Source organism: Camelus bactrianus, chromosome 13, assembly GCF_048773025.1.
Source record: "Camelus bactrianus isolate YW-2024 breed Bactrian camel chromosome 13, ASM4877302v1, whole genome shotgun sequence".
NCBI lineage: Eukaryota > Metazoa > Chordata > Mammalia > Artiodactyla > Camelidae > Camelus > Camelus bactrianus.
This window is the reverse complement of record NC_133551.1, coordinates 4,557,758-4,576,103: the sequence shown is the minus strand read 5'-3', so window position 1 is coordinate 4,576,103 and position 18,346 is coordinate 4,557,758. Positions and strand designations below refer to the sequence as shown.

At 41.7% G+C, this 18,346-nt stretch overlaps 1 long non-coding RNA gene across 1 annotated transcript in view; it reads left to right on the top strand.

The window, feature by feature from the left end:
* Positions 1 to 18,309, top strand: part of LOC141579671 (uncharacterized) — a 29,167-nt gene extending 10,858 nt beyond the window's left edge. Inside the window, exons 2-3 of the long non-coding RNA XR_012511533.1 lie at positions 15,967 to 16,107; positions 18,193 to 18,309. This is a non-coding gene — a long non-coding RNA (uncharacterized LOC141579671). The remainder of the gene's footprint in view (positions 1 to 15,966; positions 16,108 to 18,192) is intronic.
* The last annotated feature ends 37 nt before the right edge of the window (positions 18,310 to 18,346 follow it).

Sequence of the window (18,346 nt, the reverse complement as noted above, 5' to 3'; positions counted from 1 at the left end):
CCTTTGGATATGAATATGTACATTTCTTTGCATGTAACTTGGATTTTAGACTAGAACACCAACCTCTTGCTTTCCATGAGCCACAAAACTCATAGCCAAATGACATACGTATGAAACATTTTATTCTTTTCTTCTGAGACAGAATCCTTGAATCTGGGACTTGGGCTGTGATTTTGATTTTTGCTCTTCCCACCCATCTTGTCGTCTCAGTCCTTTCCCACGTGGCCTCCAAGAGGTCATGGTCTCCGAGGAGCATGTGGACAAACACCAGTTGGTCGCCAAGCAGTCCTGCTGTAGAGGGAGCCCAGCCAAGAGCTAAAGGACATCATCAGAGAGGGCTTCCTTGAAGAAATGGGCTCTACATTCAGTTATGAGGGCAGAGTAAGAGTCAGCCAGGAGAAGGAATCAAGAGGGTGACTCAGGTGGCAGGAGCAGCCCGGGTAGAGGCCTGGAGGCTTGTGGGGTGGGGAATCGGGGAGAGTGCACTGTGTGGTCCAGGGTGGAGGGTGCCCCTGCTTGGGAGGACACTGGAGTGGGCCTAGGGATGGAGGGCTTTGGAGGAGCTTGGTTTTTTACTAGAACTGACACAGAAGAGGCAGTGAAGGGTGTCAGCAGAAAGTGACCCTCAGGAGAGGTACTCCTGGTTTTGCTTCTGATGTTCTACAGAAAGAAGGGGTCGGGGTGGGCGAGAGCAGCTCTGCCCGTCCCTTTGAGACCCACCCCTTCATTCATTTATTCATAACACACGCAATTCTGAGTGTCCAGGGGAGAGAGAGTGGACTCACAGTATTAAGCAAAATGTATTGCTTCTTGAGAGCTTAGCAGTGTCAGAAGTTGTCTTAGCGTAGAATGTTCTAGGAACACAGCAGGGGCACCTAACCCAAAGTGCAGAGTTTCGAGGGAAGGAAGGCTTCCTTGACAAACAGTCAAAATGAGCCTGGAGGCAAGTGGGAAGTAGCAGCAGGTCAGGGGGCACCTGAGGTCATTGGGGACCTGGGTACTGAGGTGAGGCTGGGCGAGGAGGGTCAGGGGTGGGGCTAGAACTCTACCAGGGAGCCTCTGAAGGGTTTGAAGTGGGGGTGATGTAATCAAATTTGTGCTTTGGGAAGGCTGTCCTGGCTCTGTGTGTGTGTGTGTGTGTGTGTGTGTGAAGCGGGGAAGAGGGGGAGAGTGCCACCAACTGGGAGGGTCATTAGAAGACCATTGACAGGCTGGGGGACCACCAGTGGGAGAGGGGCGTCGGGGTTGCTTGGGGACGTTAGAGTCATTGTGGATGCCGGATTTCCTCATGGGGAGGGCTTATTAACGGGGACCCCCTAGCGGCACCTTGTGGCTGGAAGAAAACGGATGCAGCCAGGTGGACTTTTCTCTTCTTCCCTGCCTTGTGTGATGATCTTAGCTCAGCCAACATTTGGAACAGAAGAGCTAAGTTTCAGGGTAGTCCAGGAGTTTGTTGAGCTCGTTCGAGTGAGATCTGATAGGATTTAGGCTTGTGTTGAGATCTGCATGTTCACTTAGCTATAAACGTCCCGTCTTTTGGATTTCCATAGGGGTATATATTCTTGATAAAGATTGCTTTCTTGGTGAGAGGAAATTTAATACAGCTGCTGTCTTTCTCAAAAAAAAATCTTATCTTTTAAGAAATTTAATATTCAAAAGAATAGCAACATTTAAAAATGATAAAGTAAGGCTTTGGTGTACTTTATTTGGTTTCTGAGTTAATGTAGAGGTAGAGCCTTTGCATTACTTAAATAGGCACATCCTTGTCAGTATTTAAAAAGCTGTTAGTGAGCGCCCCAGGCCCCACTTCTCAAAGCATCATTAAATCTTGCTCTGAAATAGTGAAGTCATAAAGTTCTTGTTGGCAGAAGCCAAAGAGTTGGTTTATAATGTGCAGCATAGCACCCTTTATAAAATAATAATAGGTTCAAAATTAAGACAGTGGAAGATAATTAATTTTTTTAAAGCTGAAACATAAACTCTCTTGTGTTAATGTTGCAACTGGAAATTTCGAAAAGAAAAATCCTACTGTAATATCATCTACGTGGAATACATATATGTCTATCACGTTTGCAATGTAACTGCGCAGTGGTTTTTGAAGTCAGGACCATTCCAGCTGAGATACTGGCAGTGATGCTTGCTGGTTTTCAATGGAAGACCCTAAATTTGCCTTCTGAGCTTTATTCTTTTCTTTTCTGTTCTCTCTGTCTCTTTTTTTTTTTTTTTTTTTTGTAGTGAGAGGGCTCAGTAGTGCTTTGCCAGCATGATTTTGGGGCAATTTGGGGGCAGATATCGTGCACAAGCAGTGACATATTTCCATGCATTTTACTTTCCAGACATCACCATGGAACATGTGGGGGTTTGTGCCTGCAGGCCGGGATGCTGCAGGACTCCCTGGTCCATCACCGTTATGTCTTGGAGCTGCTCCAGTCAGTGAATGACTTTCTGTGGCTTGGAGGTAAGGTGATCTGATGCAGATGATCAGATGTGTAACTAAGTACTGTTACTTGAAATAGAACACCTATCAAAAATGGCTCTAAAATACAGGATGAGGGAGGAGAATTGGCTGAGCTGCTTGCATGGGGAATATTCTCAGGTGACTCCCTCATTGTGTCTCCTGTCACTCCACACCCCCCCAGCCCTGCACGGCAGTCATGCTGAAGCAAGCATGCACTTCCTCAGAAATGCGCTGAATTTCCTTGTGCCTCTGTTTGTTGGCTTTTATTTTTTGAAAGCACATCTTGCCCTTTGCTTAAATGCCATCCCTGCCTAGTCACCTCTTACACTCATTCTTCTGGACCTTGTCCTTACATAGCTGCTGAATGGATGAACAGAATGTAGTATCTCCATGTAGTGGAACATTATTCAGACGTAAGAGTGAATAAAAAAGAAAAAAATAATAAAGGGGAATATGAAAATGGCCACCACTTCTGGGAAGTCCACCCTGACTGCTCAACCCGCTCTTTTCCCTTTGAAACCCAATCACTTATGCTCCTCTCTACTCTATTTGATAGTACTTACCACCTTCTAATAAACTTTAACACTTTCAAAAAAAAAAAAAGAGAGATGCTGATACCACTTCAACATGGACGAACCTTGATAACAGCACGTTAAGTGAAAGGAAGCAGACACAAACGGCCACATATTGTTGACTTCAGTGATCTGAAATGCTCAGAATAGGCAGAGGCAGAGAGCAGGTGATGGTTGCAAGGGGCTGGGTGGAGGGGTGTTGGGGAGTGACTGCTAGTGACAGGGATGTTCTTCTGGGGTGATGAAGTGTTCTGGAAATAGATGGTGGTGAGTGCTGCACAACCGTGAGTGTGCAGAATACTGCTGAGCGCTGTCTCTGGGAGTGCCTGTGGTTGGGGGCGGATTTATTTTGTTCTCATCCGTGAAGAGTCATCTTGTGCTGAGGCCATTCTACTCCTGTGAGTGGTGAGGCTCAGAGACTTTGCAGAGTCATGTGTTATTTTCCCCCTTGCTGAGTGTAAGCAAAAAATTTTTAAGCTTGAGAAAATGCTCCATCTGCAGAAATGTCTTTCAGTTTTGCATGGTGTAAAAATCTTGAGAGATTTTTAATCGTTGAGGACAGCCTGTGGGGGGAAACAGCCCGTGAAGCCTGGGTGACACTGGGAAGAGCCTCGCTTCCATCCCTGACAGGGGTGGGGATTTCACCCCCGTTCAGGCAGTGAAGTGCCCAGACCCGTGAGCGGAGTTGACAATCGTGAATATTTACGTGTATCCGCTGCTTCATCTTGGATATTAATTTCAAGCTGAGTCAGTTTGTGGCGGCAGCCTCATCCTAAATCAGGAATCTATAGTATCTGCTCTTTGAGGTTAAGACCTGACAGACTTGATTATTTAACAGTCTCCCTTGAATTGATATCTCAGATTCCTTTGTCAATAGTAAAACAGCAGAAATATAGAGGTCCTTTAATGCCGATGTGACCTGGAGCAGGTTTAGTCTCTGTGCCTCAGTGGCCTTATCTGTGGGTGTGGAAGATGATAACAGTGTTTCCCTCAGAGGGGCTGGTGAGGGGAGAGTGAGGAGCACAAAGGGAGGACTTACACGAGATGCTCATGAATGACAAAATTTAGTGCTCTCAGCCTGGTGAGGCCTCAGGGGCAGAGATGGCCGAACAGAGCAGTCCTAGCCGGAGCTCAATCCGTTGTTGGCAGCTGTTATGATCAGTATCACCACTGTGGGTTATCAGGCAGTTTTAAGACTTTGTAATAGGAATTCATGAATAATGTTAAAAGATTAGACAACTCAGATCCGGTTTACATAGTTCTCAAGATTTCCTATGAGAAATGGATATTTTTTCCCCATCTTAAATCTGAGTTGAGTCTCTAAAAATATTCTGTATTCCTCCATCTTTTTGAATTAATTCTCCATTTCTTGAAAAAAAAAGTCTTTAAATGGCGTTACTGGTGTCTGAACTGAGGGTCTCATGCATGCTGAGCACATACTCTCTCAAGTGAGGTATAATCTCCCCCGTGATTTTTTTTTAAACTTTTCTTTCTTAGTATTCAGAGGTTAGAGGCCTCTAATTCTTTTTCTGGAGACATGTCCATGAACTTGTAAATCTATAATTAGTGGACAAAAATTGGTTTATGAAAAATTCTATAAAACATTCTGCAATCCATTCAAAAGGAAATGCTCATTGACATAAAATGTTTCTCCTTTATGGTGATTTCTAATTTTTTGTCTGCCTTAACTTATTAAAAGTAATCCTCATCATCATAATGACCAAGCTTGCTCTGAGTGGACACCTCCCTAAGGCTAAAATGCTTTCCTCATATTTTACCTCATAGCAGGTGTTTAAGGGTAGGTATCAGTGTCTCCTTTTTTGCAGCTGAGGGATTGAGAGATGGGGCAGCTTGTCCAAAATCTCACACAGCTGGCGCTGGCAGACTCAGGGCTGGAACCCAGGCTGCACAGGATGCTTTCTCAATGTCTCCTCTGATCAGCCCCGTGTTGAGTGGTTTCCCGAACTCCTGTGAGTCCATATGTGAACGATTTTAGCGGTCTCAGTTTGATGAAGCCTTCAAAGGAGAGACACCAGTGAGAATGTGAGACAGAGTGGCATAAATTGAAATTGTACATTTTCACAAATGTTGCATTCTCAGGCAATGACTTAAAAAGTTTATATTTTTTTATTTTACTGCTCTGTAAACACTAAAAACAAAATATTAAAAATGATTATAGTGCAAAATAGGAGTGGGCTTTGAAAGTCCAACCATTGCTAATGATGTTGCTTGTTTTTCTCTAGTGGTGCTTATTGACAGAAAAATTTACAAAGACTGAATTGGTTCTATGTAGTCTTAGTATGGAGGAAAGTTTTGTCAGTGAATATTGTAAGTAAAATCTTTACTCATTTCTTTCCTGATGATGAATATGTAAGTTGTTTTCATGGCTTAAGTACATTTCCTCATTTGTGAAATTTGAGTGATGCCGTTTACCTTGTTTGACTGTGAGATGTAGACGCCTTGTATACGAAGCACCCAAGAGCTTCTTAGTAAAAATATGCTGTCACAAGGACAGATAGTTTAGAAGGATCAACTTTGAATACTAAAGAGGGTGGCTTGTTTCTGATGCATATTCAATATGCATATATATGAATATATGAATATGGCTTAAAGTAACAAGGATACAGGGTTTTGGGTGTGTGTGCAGTATGAAGGTTTAATGAAATCTGTATCATTCTAGTGAGACAGGGACTTGTTAAATCACCTTAAGCAGACGGCCTTGAAGATTATTTACACAGAATGTGTGTTGTTACAACTCAGAATTCATGTTGCCGTGTAACCATCCACTCAGACATTTAAATTCGTAGAAATCTGACCAGAACTATTAAGTATAGAAAAATCCACATTGATCATTTTAAGGGAATAAGCTTCTTTCTTTTGTGATTAAAGAAATTTTGATTTATTTTTCTGAATGCTTAATAGGTTTTAAAATATCAAAACATTGATTTGACATGTCACTTTTTTTAATAGAATAAATCTCATGCTGTTTTAATGTGCAAATAAATGTTTTTGTATTTCAATACACTTGTATGATTTCCTGGCTCTTTGAGAAGTATTTTGCAAGATACTTAGATTACCTATTTTTGGAAAAATACAGACGTGACTTTTATGAATAGAGGTCTAGTACAGATCAGTTGGTTTTTGCTACAGTGCATGACATGAGGCCTAGGAGAGAGAGCTTTGCTGCTGATTGCCGGAAGGACAGATCCCAGACCTCAGTCTCCCCTCCTGTAAAATGAAGTGGCTGGACTGGATTCTTTCCTCTTCTAAGATGAGTTTCCATGAGCCTGTGCTTTTGTTTATATTCAAGAGTATTAGCAATGTCAGATTAAATACTGAATACCCCTCCATTCCCCGAAGCAAACTGCAGTATGTGCTACATAAGCTTTTAGTTATCTGATTCTTGTTTCTGATTCAACAGGCAATTTTTGTGTTGCATCTTTCCCGGCAACCTGGAAGGTCTTTTTAGCCATAGGAGGCGCTGTTGCACCTTCATACAGTCTTAATTTTCCTGTTTGTAAAAGAAGGCTTAACAAATATTTTTTTGCTTTGATTCCTTTGCTTAGTGCTTCAGAATAGCACAATGTCCATTATGTCTGTCTACCTGGAAAAATTATTCTGCTTATATCTTTGTTTTATTCTGTCATCTCGCTGTGAACATTTCAGACTTGCTGTGCAAACAATGGCAAAATCAGTCTTTTATTCCAGTGTTAGCAACCAGTGAGCCGGGATTTTATAAAGCAGCTAGAAGCGGCCTCTTGAGCACCTTAAAGCTGAAAAGTGTACTGAGTTCCCTGAGTATTGACCCAGCCGCTGTGTGTCATTTGGTGGGAGGTGATTTTGTACATAGAAGAAGGGGTGTAGTGATTTGACTTGGGTTTGCGTGCACGCGCTGCCACTGAGCCACGTGAGCCTGAGTCAGTTTGTTCTGAGTTTCTCCCTCGTCTGTGAGATGGGGATGCTCGTATATGCTTTGCAGAATTGTGAGAATCAGAAATTATGTAAATTGTTTAGCACAGTGGGAATGTCAAAGGGCTCATAAAGTTTAGCTCCTGTTTTGTATGAAGCCATCATTTTAGAGTCTTTGGCAATTACTAAGAAACAGGAAAATAAGAAAAGCTGGTTTTATGATGAAAGTATTTGAGGAGGTTCCATAGTTCCTATACCCATAATTTAGCATCAGCAAAGTCAGGACCGTTACGCAGTCACCCTGAAACAATGTTAAGCCACAGAATTTTTTGGTACTTCATATATATTGGGGCTTAAGTGGACCCAATACTTATACAAATGTTTTCTCCAGCAGCCAACTGAGAGATGACACAGAAGAACAGACAGGCGATAAATGTCTCCTTTATTACTGATGAAGCCACGTTCTCCATGATATTCAGGGCTGTGGGAAAATGCGTGTCATGATACTGTGTCCCAGAATTAGAGACTCATGCAGTCCCAGTTAGCTCTGGGCCACAGCGAGCCTTCCCTTAAGATGATCTGCCCCATCCTGCACAGGGCTGCCCTGCCATGGAGCTGAGCATCCCGGGTGCTTCCCAAGGGTGGCCAACACTGGAGGGAAAGGAAAGGTTTCATATGCCCTGCTTGTCTCTCCAGACTCACACCTCAATCTGTTATTGTGAAGAGTGCTAGCCGTTGGCCAGGGGTCAGGGGTGTGAAGGGGGAAGCACTCTCCATGGACCAGAGGAGTGTGGAGGAGGCATCCCTTCTCTCAGTTTAAACAGGTGGTGAGATGCAACAGAAGGGTGCTCCCCAAGAGTTTATAAGAGGGGAAATAAGGATTTCCTTTGGGACTCAGACTAGCCATGAAACACAGAAGATGATTAGTAGGGAGACTTGTAAATCACTTTCTTATTAAATTCACATTTGTTGAGCACCAAAAATGTGCTACATTCTTTTCTGAGCGTTTTACAGAAATGAATCCTTCAATCTTCACAACAAGTGAGTAAGGGATATTTGATTGTTATCCCAGGTTTACAATGTGGAAATTGAGGCACGGAGAGAGTAAGTAAGTTGTCCAAGGTCACAGAGCTAGTAAGTGGCAGAGCTGGTATTTAAACCCTGGCTGTCTGGTTTCCAGGCTCCCAGGGATGGGCTTTGGGTGTTTAGAGGTATCTGCATCCCTGGATCTCTGTACCTCTGTGCATCACTTAGCCCAGAAAGGACAGGGAAAGGAGAGTTACACAGGTGCTCACAGTCGTGTCTCAGCCACTGTCCACGGACAGTGCACCGTGATTGGCGTTAAATGTCTTCTGGGCAGCAGATCTGTTCGTATAACAGAAATTTAGTCCACTGAGTTAATCTAGAAACCCTTCCTGCTCTGCTTCTGTCCATGATTGCCATGTGACTGCCTGCCCGTGATTGGGCCGCTGAGGAGAATCTGTACTCATAGTTGAACTCTGATATTTCAGTCTGGTTCGTAGTTTCACATCTCCTGTTACATTAATAAATTCAATTTCTGGTTTCTTTGCATCAGTCTCTCATGAGTTTGGTTAATGTGACATCAGTCCATGGGAGCCCAGGGTTGCTGACGGTATATTTTCTGAGCATGTTGTGGCACTTCTACCCGTGTGGACCTGGGTGGAAGATTTCCGCCTTCCGCACTGATTTCCCCGAATAGCAGGGTCCTCTCCCACCCCCGGATGTGAGGCTGGGAGCTCTCAGAGTAGGCCAGTCAGAGGCCAAGTCCACCAATCAGAAAATAATGAAGTCCTTGGAAGTGGGTTTAATAGAAAAAAAGGGCTTCCAGGTAGTCCGATGGGCTGTTCGATTCCATTTGGTGAAAAGCTATCCGCTGTTTCTGGTTGAGCTGCTTCTTTGCTGTTGAAAAGTCTGGATTACATGGAGGGATTTTAAAAAGCAGAAAGGTGTGATTTCATGTGGTACATCCACACCGGTGAGAAGTGATGGATGACCGCCTGTGTGAAGCATAGACAGAGTCTTACAAACTTCATAAAACAGCTTTAAAAGCTCTTCCATCTGAGTGCATTTCATATGGGGTCCAGTTCATCACTGGTCACCCTGAGAGGGCAAATAATTGATAATGGCAGAAAGGACACGGAGGCATCAAAAAGGTCTCAGTCATGTTCCCTGTTTAAAGGATGTGGCACAATGTAATATATTTGAGCTGGTTCTTCACTGAACAGTTTTGAGTGTTTTCTGGGACTCACCAGTGCACCAAGGTTCCTTGCAGCTGGGTGTCCCCTCAGTGCAGCTCTGTCAGCGCTCATCCTGGGCTGACGTGGTGTCACGGGGAGCAGGACGGTCAGCATCCCCGGCTCCTCCGAGCTCCGTTTCTTCATCCGCAATGCTGGGTTTCTCTTCGGTGTCTACTTAGTAGGGTTGCTGAGAATCACACCTGATGGTGGTCAGGGGCGATTTGTGGTTGTCTCTGTGATTGTCATATAGTGAATATTTGATAGAAACTCTTGTTTTTTATTAAAATTATGGCTCCTAGATTGCAGTGGTTTTTAGTCTGCATTTACTCTTTTTATAAATTTATTCTTATTTTTAAATAAGCACTTATTTTTATTTATTTTTATGAAGGTACTGGGGACTGAAGCCAGCACATTGTGCATGCTAAGCAGGTGTTCTACAACTGAGTAATACAGACCCTCCTTGTCTGAACTTAAAAATAAATATTTCAATACACAAAATAGCTCTTAAACACCATCATGGGACCTATTTTCTGTATAGACAATTGAATAGATATGCTATTTCAATAAGAATAAATGTTGTTGGGACATACTTTCTGAATCTGTTTACGTGTTTAAAAACGATCATAGGTAGTGATAAACACGAGTCTTGGATCCACTACTTAGGGTCTGTTTTGCCATCATGGGAAATTATATTCTACAGAGAAGGCTAATTGGGTCTCGTTGATATTTGGATGATTTAGCAGATGATGAAGGCTTTCAAAAGCTGACAGTTTTGTATTTTAAACTAACTACAAAGTTATCTTCTATAAATTGGAAGTCTTCAGCTTGTGAATTGCCCAGTAATTCAGTGTGTACATGTATGTGTCTCTGTGAACGTGTGTGTGTGTGTGTGTGTGTGATTTCAGGAAGGTAGAAATAAGTTCCATATAGCCTTCTGATACCTTTCTCTTCCAGTTCAAGGCGTAGGCATATATTTATACAAATAAATTGATACTCTTTTGTCATTTGGCATATTGGTGGGAATAAAAGGTTCTCATACTTGTTTCAGAAGGGTTGGGGAGAATGAGCTTAGAAAATAGGAGGAGATAGAGGCAGGAAGGTTCTTTACTCTTTGTGCAGGATGAGAAACAGTAGCTTTTCTTTTTTCTACTAAAGCAAACTGGCACTTAATTGTAACATACTATTACTCAGAATTGCCTTTCTGATCAGATACGAGTGCCTCAGATTTTTCAAGGCAACATGAATGATGAAATGTGTTTTAGCAGTTATCTTTAAATGTAGTTTTGTTTTTTAAGTAAAAGGCTATAGCCTGTTCTTTCTTCCAGCGTTACAAGAATTTCCCATTGATCCAGGTACTTGAAAATTGTGCTTAGATTCTTCGGGTTATTGTTTTATTTTTAAGTGCTTATTTCATTGTGGTGTGAATGAATGTTTAAAATTTCTGGATTTTGATGTTTAGAACATGCTGATTTATCAGAACTGTTAAAAACCTGATTGTTGTTTGGTCCTCGTTTGGTGGGGCATCCTATTGATTTCTGTTGTCTGTTAAAGAGGGAAATTCTTCCTCTAGCCTGTAGATCATTAAGTGAATGGTTTGCAGTGTGCCTTTAAAATTCTTTGAATGCATTGAGCATGTTTGTCCAGTGAATTTTGAATTGACTCATAGTAGTGACTTTGATTCTGTGGCTTTTGCTCCTCTCCACATGAATTTGAATTCTCTGTTGCATTTTGTATACGTGTTCTTAACAGGGGAAGAAATTTTGCATTTTTTACATAGGTGGGTTTTCCTATCCCCTCTGAATGCCTTCTGTAATTGATACAGCGAAAATCTGTTATTGCAGTGCTTAATTATTTCATAAACTATTTTTTGGCTTAATCAGAAACAATGACAAAGAATGATAATAAAAAACATGAAAACCTTCCTTCCTTTGAAGAATAGAAATGAGGTGGTCAGGCTCACGAGTGCTTTGTACCTGACACCCTTACTTTCATGTCATTGTGTATCATGATTCGGAGATGGAGTTGCTTCAGGTTTGTAGATTTTTGTTTTAACATTTGTGTTGAATTCATTCTCTAGGCTGATGTTTCCTGTTGCGTTTGTGGAAAGTGTAGATGAAGGGAAACAGATGCTACGTTTTGTATTCAGGAGGCCTGAGTTGCTGAAGAGAATAGAGGGTGGGCTGAGGAACAGAGTGACACTCCCTCACCTCCAGGCTGAAATTGATGAACAATGAAATCAATTAGGTGTATCGGTATTTATTTGACCAATAGAAGTCAGAGGGCCCAGACTGTCTAGTTATGCGCAATGGATAGTACTGAATTCACCTGCAGAATTAGGTGATTTACCAAGTAGAAGCAGCTTAGAGCAATCAGAAAAATCAGTTCTATGATGAGATATAAAAAGAATATAATATCTATTATTTCTGAAACTTTTCTATGTTAAGTTGTGTAGAGCTAAAATTAAGTTCCAAGCACCAGGAGTTAAGAGTCTGGGTGGTTCTGTGGGATCGTTATTCAGGGATGTGTCTAGACCCTGCTGGAATGGCCGAAGCTGGCAGGAAAAGACCCAGAGCCAGGATTTGTCATCCTAGGGTGTCCTCCATAATGGTTCCATGTGATAACCCATGATTGGGTTAACAAATTTAACAGACACCAGATGCATGTCAACTTTAAGAAGAAAAAGTGTGCTTAGTAACTGCTTTCAAGCAAGCACCTGTGCATCCTCACTCCTGTCTCCTTGCCATAAAAAGCAGAGACAATGCCTTGCTTGCATATTTGATGTTTTAGATAGCACTCTGTTCATTGCACAGCAATGAGCCAGGCCATCATCTATAAATGCTGGGCGTGCGTGCTGTTAGTCTATTATCCCCAAAACACGGACCTGGCTGGACTGTTGGTCTGCTTTTAATGAATATCTAAAGAATTTATCTTGTTCCCCTCTCCCCATGACTACCCTAAAGGTAAACTAAGCCTTTTTACTCATTGTGGATTCTACAAGCTCTGTCTCATCCTGTCTTTCCCCAAGTTCCTGTTTACTATCACACAACTGTTAAAGACTATTTTCTTTGATTATACACAATAAATATGGGAGCATTTGAGAGGCTCTTGGAGTTGGCTCCCTACTCCTTCTCGCTTTCTTTCCTTTTTCCACAGTCTTGAGTCATTCATTACATGTCGGTAAGACTTCTGCCAGCCAGAACCCACAGTTCCAGGTGAGAAGGATGCAGACTTTATCTCTCCTACCCTAGGGAGAGAGAGAAGAGAATTGAGATCTGCTCCCCCGTGGTCCCTTCCTGCCCCAGGGCCACTCCAGTTCACCTGCAGCCTTCTGGCCTCTGCTCTCAGGGCCTCTGTCCCAAGACTGACATCAGCCTTTTTTTCCCTTGTCAATATTTCCTGTGCCTTTCAGAAGTTGGTCTCTTCTCTGCAATTACACCCTGGCAGATGTGATGGTGGTCAGCGTGCTGGTGGGCAGTTATTTGGGGACTCCCAGGAGCCATTCTGATTCTCCTGAGTCTCTCATTCGGGGTTACAAAACTGTCGAGCACCGGAGGAAGCCCATTCACGTGAGGTCAACACAATATCACATCACTTTCATTTTGTTTTTGAATTTTCATTGGAGAAAGTATTTGTAGCAAACTGTTTCAGATTTTCGGCCGCCTGCTTTCCTCACCACTATTTCCTTGTTGGCTCTGGCGCTTGTTTAAAGAACCAGGTTTCTTCTCTGGTCATTTCTAGCAGCTGGGCTTGCCGAATCCTTGATCTGCATTTGAAGCAGAATGCTTCTTCGTGATGTCAAACTGATTTTCCTTGTCATGTCTTAATAATTTGTGTACACTCAGCAACTCTTTCAAGTGAAATGCTCTTTTCCAATTTCGGTTAACTCACATTTGCTGAACTCCTGCTTTCATGCTGAGGGCAGTTTCTTCTTCCTGTAATAAAATTTAGCAATTTGCATTTACTATAGGAAGGTAACTGGCTGGAGGTGCTTTTTTTCTTACCAGTTTTAATAACAATTCACCCATTAAAATGTACGGCGGTTTTTACTCTATGCCCAGAATTGTTCATCCCAGTCAATCTTAGAATATTTTCATCCCCCCAACAGGAAGCCCCTTACGCATATACAGACATTCCCATCTTCCCCATCCTCCCACAGCCCCAGAAAGCCACTTTTCTCTCTCTGTGGATTTGCCTGTGCTGGAAATTTCATGTAAATCTAGTTACTTCATGTAAGTGGAACCATCTATTGTGACTGACTTCTTTCACACTGAGTAACGTTTTCAATATTTGTCCAAGTTGTGGCCTGGGTCAGTACTCTATGCTTTGCTATTCCTGACTAGTATTCCACTGTATGGCTGGGCCCCTCTGTTTACCCATTCATCACGTGATAGACATTTGTGTTGTTTCTGCTTTTTGGCTGTGATGATTAATGGCGCCGTGAATATTCCTGTAGGAGTTTTTATCTGAACATTTGTTTTCAGTTCTCTTAAGTGTGTGCTCAGGAAGCAAAATTGCCTGGTCATTCAGAAACCAAATGTTCAACTCTCTAAGGACCTGACAGGCATTTTTCCAAGTTGGCTACGCTGTGTTATATCCTCACCAGCAACGGCTGCGACCTCCGTTTCTTCTGTGTCCTCATTAGTGCTTGTTACACTTTTTTTGATTATAACCTATTGTAGTGAGTGTGAAGCGGTTTCTCCTAGTGGTTTTGACTTGATTTCCCTTACAGCTAATGATATTGAACATCGTTTCTTTGTGCTTTTTGGCCATTTGTATATTTTCCTTGAAAAATATTTTTCAGATCCTCTATTCATTTTTTAATTGAGTTGCCTTTTTATTGTTGAGTTGTAGGAGTTCCTTTTTGTTTTTTTTTTTTATAGATACAAATTCCTTATAAGATAAATGATTTGAAAAAATTTTCTCCTGTGTGTTGTTTTTTCACTTTCTGGATGGTGACATTTGAAGCAAAGTTTTAAATTTTGATGAACTCCAATTTATCTCTGTTTTCTTTTTTCCTTGTGCTTTTGGGGTAATATTTAATATCTGAGGTATTTTATTTAACCTTTTATATATAAAATAACTTAATTATTAGGACCGTTCTAGGAGACAGGTGCTGTTGTTGTCCCGAGTCTATGGATAGGAGACTGAGATTCAGAAAATTTCACTGACTTATCAGTGTCAAAGCTACACAGTGCTGTTTTAATTCAGACCCTCATGTTTGTCCCAAGCATCTGTGATCCTCACCACCATGCTCCACTACTTCCTGGAACCGTTAATGAAAAAGTCTTTACTTTTTTGATTTCTTGTTTTTGTTTTTCTCATTGGGGCCTCATCTCCTCATTTCCTTAAAGAGATCAGTGTAGGTTTATTTTAGGTCTCTTGTAGGCAGAAGCATTGCTATCAGTTAACTTCTTTATTACTCACTCCCCAGTGATGGCTTTTGCCAATTGACCTAATCAAGTCATGCTCAAGTCTTTCCTTCTCATGACACTAACAACAGAGTCATGACTTACTGAATGCTCAAAGCAGAAAGTACTTGATTGGTTTTATTTTGCTAACCAATCAAACCAATCAAATAAATACCCGGTGTTGAAACATACGGTAAGCCCTCCATAATAGGGTCACTGTCTTCCTTGTGTTTCGTTTGTTTGGTCACAGTGTCTGGATAGTGCCTTGTTGTCCAGCAGTTTTGTTAGGATACGGTGCTCGTGAATCATTCTAAGGACAGAATTTTGACAACAGACTGTGTTGTTCATTCCACGAGGGAAAAGTTAATATAGAAATACTGCTCAGATCTATTTTAAAATTAATTTTGGAATTTTGAGAAGAGTTCAAGAAACCATACAAAGAACTTTTTCACTAATTTTAGATCTATCTTAGACACATTATGGTTACATAGCAGAGTAACTTATCAAGAAGATTTGACAAGAGTTGTGTATTATTGATTATTTGTTTTAGTTGAAATATTCTACATGCGATAAAATATTCAGTGCCCATAAATGAACAAATATGTTTGTATTTCTATGCAACATGGGAGTAGACTTCATATGTTTCTATATAATATATATGACTGTGTGTTTTAATCTGTCTTTCAGTGTTTTTATAGTTTTTCAGCAATGTTGTAACTTTGGAATTCTTCTAAGAAAATCACCTCAGATTCTAGTGCAGTTTGTACTGTGTATGCTGTCTTATGCATGGGATTCCACTGTCCCCTTAGTGAGGAATTTCCTCTTCTATTGAGTTAGTATCAGAGTTCAAGGAACTGTGATTTCTAGGCCTTTGCTTTCCATGTGTTTGCACTTGGGTGTCAATCACAATTTTCCCTTTCTTGAGTTTTCATTGTTCAATTAGAATTTTTGAAAATAACTTAATTTGTTGCATCGGTCTCCCTAGAAACTTGATGTGTTTGTGCTTTTCAGTTTTCAATTAATGAAAAATGTAAATACACTCTTGTTTTTAAGTAGTCCTTTTTCACTAGATATTTGTTTACCTCTTTATAGTTAAAATATTTTTTTCCCAATGAGTGAATCAGTGTGTATATTTTAAAACAAACCTTACTTTTTATTCTTTTTATTGTAACAGTTATATTCATTGTAGAGAATTTAGAAAATAAGAATAAACAAAGTAATAACTTCACAATGGCCTCTAATCTCACCTGGAGATACAGTTGTAAGGATTGAAATTGAGAATAACAAGTCCTCTTAAATTGTTCTTCTTTTTCAAGTACGTTTTGGTTACTGAGACCCTTGAATTCCCATATGAATTGTAGCAGCAGCTAGTCAGTTTCTGCAGAGGAGCCCGCTGGGATTGTGATCGAGACCACGTTGAATATACGGATCGCTTTGGGGAGCACTGCCATTCCAAGAGCTCTGTCTTCTGATCCAGGAATATGCGTGGTGTGTCTGTCCAGGTATTTAGGTCTTGTTTAATTTTTTTTCAACAATGCTTTGAGTTTACAGAGTTTTATTTTACTTCTTGTTTTTTGCCTTTATACTGAGGACAAGTGTGCAAGGTACCAGGATCAGAAGTGTATTTGAGCCCCGCCACTTGCTGCCACCATGGTCGCTGCGCTCTTGCTTTGCCCGCTTTACAACCTTGCACAGAATAGGACCTCAATAACTCTCTCTCTCTCTTGAATGATTGTATGATTGTTGGATGATGCTTGAGAGTCCTTGTGATGATTTTATTTCCCCAACCTTTCCCCACTTCTTTACTATGCCCTTTCTCTTCCTTTCCTCCAGCCTGGGTTTCAGTCTACATGTGGCATTGATTTTTCTTGTCTATAGACACTTCCTTTCACTTGTTCACGATCATTTTACATGTGGGCTGTGGAAAATTGCTAAATGTCAAGAAAGAGCCAATCGATTGCATGCTAGTATTTTTAGAGTGTGTTACTGTTTTATCGATTGAAATTAAATCAAGCTGACCCCCTGAGCCCTCCCGTGAGCTGTTTTCGCCTTCCTACAGGTGATAATGCTCTGGTTGCTGAATGTGCCCTTCCCCAGACTTGGTTTTGGAGTTAAGTCACCATCAGTGGAGCCCTCTCTTTAAAAGATGAAGAGAACATTTGCTCCTTCTCCCTGGTTGGGGACTTGGATGAGATGAGGTACCAGATAAAGAATGGAGCCCCACCTCATTCTAACACCCGCTGGTTCCATTCCTTTCTCCAGGGAAAAAGAGTACAATTCAACACTATAAACAATGATTGTGAGCTAATGAGATACACAGGACAACCGATCATTTATTAAATATCCTTTCATGCCAGAAACAAATGTATTATACACACAAAAAGCACGCAAAGCCCGGTAGTACCGTGATTACAAACGTGGGTCCGAGTTCGAGTCCTGCTCTGGAGTGACCAGTCATGGGAGATGGAGAAATGTTAGGTCAGCTTAGCTTCTCCTGGACTTGTTTCCTGTCCTGCAAAGACGGGCTTGCTAGGCGTCCCTCCCCCTTAGAGGTGCTGTGGGGTGTAAATGGCGCGTGGGCAGCCCGAGCACAGCTGCTCATTCCTCGTAAGGGCAGGATAGCATAGCTTTTGTGATTACAGCTTTATGACCGTCCCGTGTAGACTCTTAGTGCTCCGAAGGGATGCCTTGTGGTTTGGAGATGGGATTCTCACTTCTGTAAATACCCAAGGATTGTGTTATTGGGCCGTGCTGATTTGAATCTATTCTTTAGAAAGTACATATTGTAGATATATTTTTCAAGCATGCATGCTTTTTTCTTTTATTATTTATAGTTCTACCCTCTCTCTTGGTGGGACTTTTCATGGAATCCAGGAAATAGTCCTAAGCCACCTGCCTCTTCACACGTCTCCGTGGTGGTTTTCTTCCCTGACTAGAAGAGGGTTCTGCATAGGAAATTTTCTTTGTTCCCCTTTTCTTGGAGTCTCTCTGTCTGTCTGCCCATCTCTCACCTGTCCATCTGTCCATTTATCTACACACTGAATCTTCTGACATGTTCCAAAAAGCATTTCAGGCAGCTTACAGAACAGATACCAAATAAACAGGTGAGGAAATGGGGCCAAGTTCAGACAGTGAGGCTAGGAGGCAAGCCTGTGTGAGGGTTGCAGGCATGAGAGACACACGTCTGCCCTGTGACTTATAAGATCGACAGCAACAGTGTGCCTGAGGCTCCCAGCAGACACAGGGAAACAGGGTTTGTGGGAGATGCTCACTGGCTGCGAAATAAATAAGTGGCTTAGGAGATGCCCAGCCTTTCCAGCTACTAAGGCTTAGGAGAATATTTTGAGTTTCTTCCAAAATCAGAGTATTGCATCTTTTCTTTTTTCAGAGATCTATGTATAGTTTGTTACATTCTATACCTGGTAATTTCTCCAAAACTGTTTCCCACGTGAGTCCCATGACTCGGGAATGGGGTGGTTCTGCTCATTGACGGGGGTTGGCCAGAAACAGAAAATGACAGCCTCAAAGGAGCCTGGGATTTGTCAGTTATGTTTTGTCAGTACTGTAGATTTCAAACTCTTTCACAGTATCTCTCCATCTGAGGCGGCAGCGTGCTCTCTTACCAGCATCAGGAGCTCAGGACCACAGGATGGTGCGGGCTGAATGCACTGCCGTCAAGACAGCTGTGCTAGTCACTGCAGGTGTGGTTCTTTTACATAAGGCATTTCATGTTCTTTACTA